The sequence below is a fragment of the Mauremys mutica genome, chromosome 3 (assembly GCF_020497125.1).
Source record: "Mauremys mutica isolate MM-2020 ecotype Southern chromosome 3, ASM2049712v1, whole genome shotgun sequence".
NCBI classification, from domain to species: domain Eukaryota; kingdom Metazoa; phylum Chordata; order Testudines; family Geoemydidae; genus Mauremys; species Mauremys mutica.
Window position 1 is genome coordinate 204,285,698 of NC_059074.1, and position 11,636 is coordinate 204,297,333.

The following is an 11,636-nucleotide window of genomic DNA, read 5'->3' on the forward strand; positions in this document are numbered from 1 at the left end:
TTATGTAGTGTTATTTTGACCAATAAAGTGTGCAGAATTTTGCAGAATTTTAAAATATTGTGTGCAGAATTTTTAATTTTTTTGGCGCAGAATTCCCCCAAGAGTAACTAATAAGAAGGGCACAGGGAGGAAGCAAAGGAGGGAGGACTGGGACTAGCTGAGCTCAGTCTCACAGAGCTCTCACAAAGGGAGACCTCTGCTCCTCTCAGGCCCTGGGAAGGGCAGAAGCACTGGGGATGCTTGCTGCACAGAACTGTAAAGGTGAGGGTGGAAGGAACATACATAAATGGCAAATTACCAGCAAGGTAGGAAGTGTGTTCACCAGGGAATGCCCCTACATAGCTGGCAATCATGCGGTTGCCAAAAGCTCAGGTGGCATCGTAAGTAATAAGACCGCCAGTAATGGACAAAATTGACCAGTGAGTCAGACCATCTTAAGAACCTAGCTGGAGATCGATCTGATGGGCTCGATATCCAACGAGGAGTCCCCTTGGGACTCACCTTGAAGATGATAAATTCTTAACACTTACGGAATTCTCTCTTCTGGGGATGGTGCATGGCGGTGAAGAATCCAGCTTTCCAGGTCGACCCACTCCAAGACGGGAGCCAAAGGCCAACGGTGTCCGTCATTCCATTCTGAAGGGTTTCTGAAAGGCAGATATGGTTTGAGGGGTGCGTTAAGGGATTAACTCAGGGGTCGGCAACCTTTCAGATGTGGTGTGCCAAATTTTCATTTATTCACTCGAATTTAAGGTTTCGCGTGCCAGTCATACATTTTAACATTTTTAGAATGTCTCTTTCTATAAGTCAATAATATATATTGTTGTATGCAAAGCAAATAAGGTTTTTAAAATGTTTAAGAAGCTTCATTTAAAATTAAATTAAAATGCAGAGCCCCCCGGACCGGTGGCCAGGACCCAGGCAGTGTGAGTGCCACTGAAAATCAGCTCGTGTGCCGCCTTCGGCACGCATGCCATAGGTTGCCTACCCCTGGATTAACCATTTCTACCACAATATGGGCATACTTCCCCCGTTAGCTCTAGCTTTGTGAAGCTTTCATCTGGGCTACTGCATCTCAGTGAGGTATCCCAGTTACAATATGGATTTAAGAGGCAATGGGCTTAGTGGATACAGCTTTGGCTTCAGAAGACCTGGGTTCTACACCTAGCGCTGCCATTGGCCTGGTGGGTGACCTTGGACAAGTGGCTTCACCTCTTTAAACCTCAGGTTTCCCATCTGTTAAATGGGGCTAAAGAGATCTACTGATGAAAAGTGCTATGAAGAGCTAGGTATTATTATCTGATACCATCAGTGCTTCTCTTCCTTCAGCAGATCCACAAGCCTTTTCCAACACAATACGTGAGTAATTCACTTTTTACAACAGAGAAGCCAATGGGACAGAACCTCAGCGGGTGAAAACTGGTGCAGTTTTGCTGCAGTCAGTGGAGCTATGCCAGTTTACACCAGCTGAGCTCCTTAGCCCAGTCAATGGTCATATCTTCACCACCCTGTTTTCGACTGTGTTCTGGCCCTTCAGATCACTCCTTTCCATTCTGCCTTGCAGCACCAAACCTATTCCAAGGTCAAAATGGAGAGAGAGAGAGAAACAGATTCTGTGTTAATTTACACTAGTGCAAATCCTGAATGACCTCAGTGGTCTTGCTCTGGATGTACACTGGTGTCAGGCTCTGTCCCAGTGTGAGTGGATTCTACATGTAAGTTACATTATTGTAAAGCTTTTCCAGTGCGCCGCTTCCCCGGCGCTCCCAATGCATGATCCTTTGGGTAGCGAATGTTAATGTGAAACATAATGGCTAGCGTACCCATTCTGAACACATTCTCTACTCAGGTGTAACTATTAACATTCCACCCAAGAGACATACTCCACTCCAGATCTTCCCTCTCTCCAAGGCTCTGTTGACCTCACGCTCTCACAATTTCCGATTAAAAATAATAATAATAAAAAGATCTAAAGTAGGACTCAGGAAACATCCTCCGCTCCCTTGTGACGAGCCAAAGAGAGCTAGAAGTAAAAGACCACTGCTGGCTGCAGCCTGGCGCTCTGTTTTATTTGCATTTTGAACACATGGAAAAGGTGTTTGGATCCTTACACACAGTCAGCAGGAGATTACAGCTGCACTTGAAAAGCCTTGCTCCGAGCAGGCCGAGAGAGTTGCATTCGTAAAAGAGAATCAAAGAGTTTCCTGTACTTGTGGCCTCCTGGCCCATCTCCACCCATGGCTAATGGGACAGGACTAGAATCTTGCTGCCGGCTGCGCTGACAATTTTTCCTAAAATACTTAATTAACTTTAGGAAAAAACAAATAAACATGCAGATATACATGTCCAAATCATTGTAATTTATTTATGTAGGGTTTTTTCAGACTCAGTAATAAGACTTGCTAGCTGGTAAGTCTTCTGCTGTGAAAAGTGATATTTGTATGTTTGTAAATAGCACTTTTCACAGCAGACTGACTCAGCCCCGGCAAGCCTTGGGACAAATTAAGCCCTGAATGGGGAGGTGGGCAGGGAGGCACAGGAGCCCAGGACAATGACGGGGGTGATGAGTCTGAGGCCGGAGCCTGGAACCAGAGCCTGCCACCATGTGGACGGAACCCGACGCTCCATATCCGAAGCCTGCCTCCCCTACCCCTGGGGAAGTGGGGAATTCACCTGCTGCCTGCACCTCCAGAGTTTGTGACTCTGGAGGGAAGCAGGGCCCAACTGCTGCTGGAGGCCCTGGGAGAGAGGCCACTGCTTTGCACCACCCCCTTTGGGGAGTGTAAACCCAAAATAATATTGTCTTGTGCTGGATAGAAAAGTCTGCACAGCCCAAGTTCATAAAAATTCGCCCTCTCTCTCACTGTGGAGAGAGATATGCACACCCCCGATATGAATTGCACAAACTGGGTTGTTATAAAGAAGAAATAAGTTTATTAACTATAAAAGGGAAATGTTAAGTGATTATAAGGGATAGCAAACAGAACAAAGCAGATTACTAAGCAAATAACACAAAAGACGCATACTAAGCGTAAGATCTTAGAAAGACTGGTTTCAAGAAGTAATTTCTCACCCTAAATGTTGACTTGGGGCAGGTTGCAGAAATTCTTGAAGGTCAGCTCCCCTGCTTGCGGCTTAACTCTTCAGGTATCTTATTCACAGACTAGATCCCTTTTCCAGCCTGGGTTCAGTACTCCTCCCACTTTCTCTTTGTGCTTAGGTGTTTCCTAAGTCATCCTGGGTTGGGATTCAGTGAAGAGTGAACCCAGACCAACTTACTCCCCAGCCTTAAATAAGATTTACATAAGATGGGAATCGTTTGTTTCCCAGTCCTGACCTCCACCTCCTTTTAGTGGAAAGTTACTAGAAGTCCAAGATAGTATTTAATACCTGGTGACATGACCACCTGTCCTAGCAGTGTCAAAGCAACATTCCAGGATGTTCTTCTCAGGAAGGAGAGAGATTAATATCTTCACAGTCTTATTGTTTCTTCCTAATGGCCTATCAAGGCTGATGGCCTGTTGTCTGGTGGGTGTTTCCCAAGTGCACACCCAGTTGTAATTGTTACATAGTCAATACTCTGAACTTTAGATACGGAAATGATACATGCATACAAATTGGATAATCACATTCAGTAAATCATAACCTTTCCAATGATACCTCATATGACCCATCTTGCATAAAATATATCTCAGTTATGCCATATCCATATCATAAGCATATTTCCATAAAGAATATGGGGTGTAACATCACACAACCAACTCAAAACTGTGTCTCGGGATCACGTGGCCAGGTAGGGAAATAAGAACCACTCCCACCCCTTTATCTGCAAGACTTCCCTGTGCCTTGAGGCTGGCTATGCAGGAGTAAGTGGGGATTGTGCCCCCCTCACCAGAGCAGGTGGGCAGGGATCAGGTGGAGAAAGGGCGGAAGCTTAGCTTTACCCTGTGATGCTGGCAGACCAGGTGCCAGCTCATGCCAAGGCCCCTACGTCTTACTGAACACTGACAAATGCATAGCTGGAAACCACAGCCAGTTTGGGGTTTGTGCCCTGGTTCATAACAGTCTGCCCTGAGGCTGGCACTCATGGTCGTAAGCCACTCCAGACAATTTGCTGGTGGCATAGGCCAGTAGCAAATTACTACACACCCCCACATACGGAGGGGTGCAAAGGAGGAACTGTGACACAGAGAGGTGTCCGTGGTCACAGGGCTACTTCTAACGGCACAATCTACCGCTAAAGCAGCAGAACTTCCAGAGGGTAGCTACAACAGGAGGGGAACATTCAGGGATACATGTGCTATCCTGTTGATGTTACCCTCAATGCAGCTGGAAGTCTTGTGCAGTTTCATCCCTGGTCCCCTCCTCACCAACTAACTTTATTCAAGGTTCTGCACTTCTGCTCTAGCGATGGATGTGTAGGGTCATGCACACTGTGTCATCACATAGTCAGTGCCATGTCATCTGAAGAGGTTCCACTGTCCCAGGCTTAACCCAGGGGATATGGGATTGGCACGTCCCAGGCCACGGGATGGCTTGAACTAGAATCGCCGGTTGTTCCAGTTGTTCCGCAGTCCCCACTTTTGGTTTAACAGTGAAAGAGATGTGTTTCATCCTGAGCCCTGGTTGAACTCTGAAACAACAAGTTCCCCAACTCCTTTGCATGCGACACTGAAAATCCCCTGGCCTCATCTACACCAGACATACAGTGCAGCGCCATTGATGGAAGCAACAGTGGAAGCACTAGTGTAGACTGAGCACTGAAATGTAGGCACACAGGAACTGCCAGATTGTATCAGACCGAAGGTCCATCTCGCCCAATGTCCTCTCTTCAGCGGTGGTCGGCACCATGTACTTCTGAGGAAAGTCCTTGTATTAGGCAGATGTGGGATAATCACAGTTTTCCCCATTGCGTTGCCTAACCTACTCTGAACAGCGTAAAGCTACCCATGTCCTGTCTATACTTGTGTCCTCACCATTGATAGCACATAGAAGATAAGTGTCGGGTTTCCTGGTTCCTTTACATGCTCAGATTCTATCCCCTTATAAGAGCCTTTTCCCCAGATCATTGGTTATCGCTACACACTAGCCAGTTCCTAGTTTGCGTTACCATTTCACCGATGCCTGAAAAGAATAGCCATTCCCAATCTTTTCACATTGACTTTGCACAGACAAGTTCCCTTCCTTAGTGTACACTCGTGTCTATTTACTTGTCCACCTTTTAAATAGTCTTCCTTCCTGGGAATTAGGTCTGTTGAATTATCAAATGTGTAACTTGCTTTAGCAATACACAGAACAGTCGATACACAATGGATTTTGCTCTCAGTACAGCGTGTATACATATTACACGGATGGCAGGATGTATACTATGATGAAGAAATTCCTCATTAGGCTCCATCTCAAATACTATGCTATAAAGGCTTCCTATGCAAACACATAACACAAGGCTGTAATTTTATGCATCACGGGATTGTGATGGCGTTATAAACCACAAAAGCGGATTCTGAAGATAATGGCATGATGACCTCAGAATGGGGTCTGCTGATATTAATATGTCCCCCTAGTTTTAATGGGACCAAGACAAATTCCAAGACTGGGCCTTGCCCAGACTTTTTTGGGGTGCTCAAAATCTTGATGCAAATTTTGTGGCTTGGAGCCACCTCTAAATAATAGGCTAGGGAGGTATGAATTCATTGGGCATGGTTGCCTGTGGAAATATGGGGTTTTGCACACAAAAATGTTGCTGGCAGTTAGATACCACAGCATTGGGCGCCTTGGAAATACAAGAGACAGACAGAGAGAGAGAAGAAGTAGCAGGAACAGCAGGGATTGAGAGCAACTAGCTACTCTCCTGCTATTCGCAGGTCTCTGATCCACCACAGAACTGAATGCCAGCCTCCTCAGCAGGCCAGCCCAGCGCACCCACTGCCCCCCAACAGAGGGCAGAAGGCCCTTGTAGCACCTCCAGCAGGGGGAGCCTATAACAGCTCCCCGGGAAGGCAGGGTGGGGCTTAGCTCACAGCCTCAGGCTGCCCATAGCCCCGTGCTGTCAGCTGCTGGGGAAGCAATGTGAATGCTGGGAGAGGGCTCAGCGGGTATGGAGAGAGAGAGGTGGCATCAGCCAGTGGAAAGTCAAAGGGAGGGTGAGGAAGGGGGAAGTGATAAGAAGGATAATATAAGAAATTTACTAAGAAAAAAATGAATTAAATTATAGAGTTTCCATAGGGGACAGGAACCAATAATATAGAATGGCCAGATTCGTTATATTGATAATACAGATTAAAACTCACACCTCTCTGCCACACACATACACACACACACACACACACACACACACACACACACTGATTCGCTGGTTGAGTTATCAGCCGACTTCAAAGCACAAACAAGCAGACCTGTGGCTTCAAAGTACAAGCGACGGGCTGTCTTAGCTGATGCTGTATTGGGGACTGTGCCTTTAAGGGCTGAGCTTCCTAGACAGAGAGCCTGGATGGTGCAGAAGCTCAGGTTGTTATGCGCAGTCGGCTCACAGAATAAAGCAGAGCTGTCGCCAAGTGCTTAGAGTCTCAGATCCTCAAAGCTATTTCAGCTCCTAACTTCCACTGAACTCAGGAGCCTAAATACCTTAGAGCAGTGGCACTCAACCTTTCCAGACACCTGTACCCCTTTCAGGAGTCTGATTTCTCTTGCACACCCGCAAGTTGCACCTCACTTAAAAACTACTTGCTTACAAAACCAGACATAAAAATACAAAGGTGCGACAGCCATTATTACTGAAAAATTTCTGACTCTCTCATTTTTATCATATAGTTATGAAATAAATCAACTGGAATGTTAATATTGTACTTACATTTCAGTGTATAGAATATAGAGCAGTCTAAACAAGTCATTGTCTGCATGAAATTTCTGTTTGTACTGACTTTGCTAGTGCTTTTTCTGTAGCCTGTTGTAAAACTAGGCAAATATCTAGATGAGTTGATGTACCCCCTGGCAGATCGCTGCCTATCCCCAGGGGTATGTGTACCCAGGGCCGGATTAAGGCATAAGATAATTAAGATACAGCTTAGGGCCTCGCAATATGAGGGGCCTCTAAAATAGAAAAAAATGATTCCATTTCAAATGTTATCAAAATCGGTTGATAAATAAAGGCGACATGGGGAAAAGAAGAGTATTTTTAAATACAGACATTTTCGTTCAAATATGACAAAAATATACACATCTGGCTACACAAATACCTTTGCCCTATCCTAACCCTTCATTAACTGTTAATTATTGACAGGTGGGAGGCCAGGACTGAGAAAAAAATATATAATTGCATTTTCAAAATTAGTATTTCTATGAGTAAGTCTGCTATCAGTCTCTTAAGGCAGCGTTTTGTTGGTCAGCTGCTACTGGTAAAATTCTAACCATACCTTCATAACATTTAAATAAATAAATCTCACTGCCGATAAAAATCGGGAAAAATGTGAGGTCGGAGACAGCAGTGTCATGAAGCAATCTTGCCAAGCTCATACTCGTATGGGACTTGTCCTAGGAGTGACATCATGTATAGCGTCCCCCTTGGCTGGTAATAGCCAGAAGGCCGCCATCTTTTGTTTACGGTCTAGCACACTCAGTCCTATAGTGCCTTCGCTCCTGCTTTTCTTCATTTTCTTAAGTGTTCATATGTTTTCTTCTTTTGATCTGTACATACGTACAATTGTGTATTTTAGTGCGCACGCTGCTTCCTGCTTCGTGCACTATCCATGCTTCACATGATTGAGTTTGCAGGTGATCGTCTTACGGACTTGGGTCGAGTGGATCTTGAGGAGGATAAATCTGTGCTGGCTTTCTTCTGGCAGTTTCAGGAACCTTCACTGTAAATATCAGAGAGTGCTGACGAAAGGATAAAGCAAGGGTTTTGAGAGAAGTGAAGGAAGATAGATATAGATATAGATATTCAGAGTACTTGGTGAGCAAGTTATTTCAGCTATGTGCATATATGTTTTATAGGCTGTTAATTCTATAATATTCATCATATTTGCTTGACTATAGACTAGTTTTTCCTCACTTTCTCAAAGCCTGTCTAGAGATTACCAGTCTTTTTTCTGGTAACTTCTTTCTTTCTCTTTCACGCATACAGCTTGTTGTCACTCTGTGTGTCCGAGGTGTTTACTTGAGGTTAATTAGTGGTCCTGTGGGAGACAGAGGATAAAGAAGCAAACACAAAGAGAGCTGTCTGCCTAGAAAATGCTGCAAGAAAAGCTATCTACCCTAAGCATTCTGTGCACCGAAAGTGACAAACTCCATAGCTTATCATTCGAGGACATCAAAGACTTTGCTCTCCAAAAATCATGAAAGAAAATGTTTTAAATTTCAGTGCTAAAATTAATGTGATGTGCAAACAGACTTGCTGCAGGCTGTACTGCGTCCATTAAGTAAGCTGGTCTGTGTAACTGTAACTGCTTTTGTGTTGCTGTAGATTCAAAGTTTTCATATCTACTAATTAAGAAATCATAGACGAAAACATGTTAATTTGAAACTATTTTATAATGCAAACAGACATATTGCAAGACATGTTTTAGTTAGATTATTATTCTATTTTTACAACTTCGCCTTTGTATATATGCAGATATAAACAGGAAAGCTTTATATATTCAATGTCCTTTCTGTGAAAATAATAAATTAATTTTTTTTTATGGTATGGAGCCTCTTACACTTCACATAGCTTAGGGCCTCAGCATGTTATAATCCGGCCCTGTGTGTACCCCTGGGTGAGAACCACTGCCTTAGAGAACCTGGTCCGAGTCATGACTGACCACCACCGCTGGCAGCTAGCCACCGTGGGCCACCGCCAGAGCGGGACACTTTGCCGGTACAGGTAGATGAAGAACTGAGCTTTGTCCCCTCCTCACTTTAATTGTTTTTATATTGTCTAAGGCCTGGTGTACACCAAAAAACTTACCTCACCCTAACTATGTCACTCAGGCCTGTGAAAAATTTCACACCCTGTGCAATGTAATTAGATCGACCTACCCACCACTGTAGATGCAGCTACGTCAATGGAAGAATTCTTCCATCAGCCTAGCTGCTGCCTCTAGGAGAGGCAGATTTACTTCAGTGACTGAAAACCCCCTTCCGTAGCAGTAGAAAGCGTCTTTGCTACAGCAGAAGAGCTGCAGTATCACTTGCAGTGTAGCCAGACCCTCTGACTGGAAACTCTTTGGGGCCAAGGCCTGTCGTACGGCCCATCCCCAAAGCTCCAAGCACGTTGTACCCTAGAAGCAATCAGCAAGATGACTGTACTAGTTCCCTTCCTTGCTCTCTGTAAATAAGCCTACAGAGTTTGATGTCTCCTAATGAACATTTTGGGCCTTTCAGTTTTGCTCTGACGTGGCACTGAAACAGCTGGGAGCAGCAAAGTGCTGCAGTGCAAGGGAATCCACCCAGGTGGGTTGCCGGGTTTCCTGGTTTTTGACTAGAAAGGGACCTGACAGCGTCCAGTCAGTACTACTGACCAGACACCAAACATCCGGTTACCTGAGTAAACATCCACAATCGGCTTCCGTTCCGCCCCCAGCAGGGTGGGAAGAGCAGCTGCTGCTGGAGCTGGAGGAGCCCCCGGCTCTGGCAGAGAGAGGTGCCGGTGGCCGGGGAGAGGGACCCCGAAGTGTGTGGCATTTGAGGAGCAGGGCCGGTGGCTGAGCTCACTGTCCGGGCCCCCTTCTCAGCCTCCTTTGTGCCCTGCCCCTAGGGTGCTGCCCCCCATCCTGCCCCAGTCACCCCCTCGCCCCAGAGTGCGGCTCTCCCTCCCCAGTCACCCCAGCCCACCTGCAGAGTGAGGCTCTGCCACCTTGTCTGACGCCCCTTCCTGCGGCTACCCGGCCCATCGTTCCACTCACTTACGCCGCGGCCTCTCATGCGCCAGGAGCTGCAGCACTTTCCTCTTCATGCCTTAGGCCTCCAGCTAAGTCACATTAAAGGTTTCCCCTCCTCTGGGGTATCACAAGTCCCTTGAGACAAACTGTCCCAGGTGCTCCTTCCCCTCTGCGGGGTCTGTGCCACTTCCCCAGTGGCTTGTAGGGAACCCAGGCCCGCCCTCGACACCAGGCTCCAGTCCAGGGACCCTCAACCCAGCAGCTTTGAGCCGTTACTCTCCTAGTCCTCACTGCTTCTTCCCTGGACTGCTTCCTATGCTCTCCTTGTAGCTCCTGCTCTTCCCCTGGCATCAAGCAGTGCAACTGCAGGTTTCCTGCCGCAGCCCGCCAGCTTCCTCTCTTTTCAGGTCCTGGCCTGCTCCTCTTTCTTCCCAGCTGGACTTCATCTGCAATCAGGCCCTAGCACTCCCTAGCTTTCCTTCTGGTGCAGCCTATAGATTAATTGGCCTTTACCCCTTCAGGCCTTGTGTGTGGGGTGGACACACATCCCCACACACCCATTTGAATATTTTTTTAACAAACTACTTAACTTTTATTAATCAAACACCACCCAAAAAAATCTTCAAAGTGTCAGGGATAAAAACGTCAAGGACTGACCGAGTTAAAAAATATATTCTAACCTGCTACTAGAAACTCTGCTGCTCTGTTTCCAGATGAATTAGGTGGAGATGCCACTTACAGTATTGGCTGTGAGAATATATTGTCTGTTCCCAGGAACTTGTACACATTTGGAAAACGGCAATTCACATTAGCACCTGGAGGACGCAATGGAGATCGGGGCCCAGTTGTGCTGAGAGCTGCACAGACATGTAGTAAGAGAGACAGTGAAGTGCTTAGGCCCAGATCCTCAAAGTTATTTAAGAGCCTAACTCCTAAATCCTTTGGTCTCATTTTGGTTGTTGGGGTTAGTGTGTGGGTGGTGAGTGGTGGTGGAGGCCTATGATACACAGGCGGTCAGACTCCATGATCTGATGGTCCCTTCTGGCCTCAAACTCCATGGACTCTAAACAGACAAGAGAAACAAAGAGCAAGAGGGGAAATGGAGGTGAAGTGACGCAGCTCAGTGGCAAAGTCAGGAAGAGAAGCCAGGTCTCATGAGCCCTACTCTGGTGCCCACACCACTAGACCACACTGTCCCGCTCACTCAGACGCCAGCTGTGCCTAGGAGCACACACTGGGAGATCCCCTATGGCTCTTCAGCTGGGATTGGGCCTAGCAAGGTCCCTATGGAGTGCTACCACTCTGCACCATCCCAGCATGGGTTTCAACAGAGCATAAAATCTCATCTAAAAAGGGCACAGTGGTATCCTAGTATGCTGCATTTCTGGTCTTTCTGACCATTGCACTCATAGTCTGTGCAGGGGCGGCTCCAGGCACCAGCATGCCAAGCACGTATCTGGGGCAGGGGGGACGACACTCTGCCGGTCGCCGTGAGAGCGGCAGGCAGGTTGCCTTCGGCGGCATGCCTGCGGAGGGTCCACTGGTCCTGCGGCTTCAGCAGACCTCCTGCAGGCTGCCGCCAAATTCGCGGGACGGGGACCTCCCACAGGCAAGCCGCCAAAGGCAGCCTGCCTGCCGTGCTTGGGGCGGCAAAATCCCTAGAGCTGCCCCTGCATAGGACCTAACCACATCAGCCACACCATCCGGGGCTCCCCTGAGTCTGTGTTAACTTTCATGGCTTTGGTTCTTTGTCTGAAGACACGTTACTTCAGCTGGCAG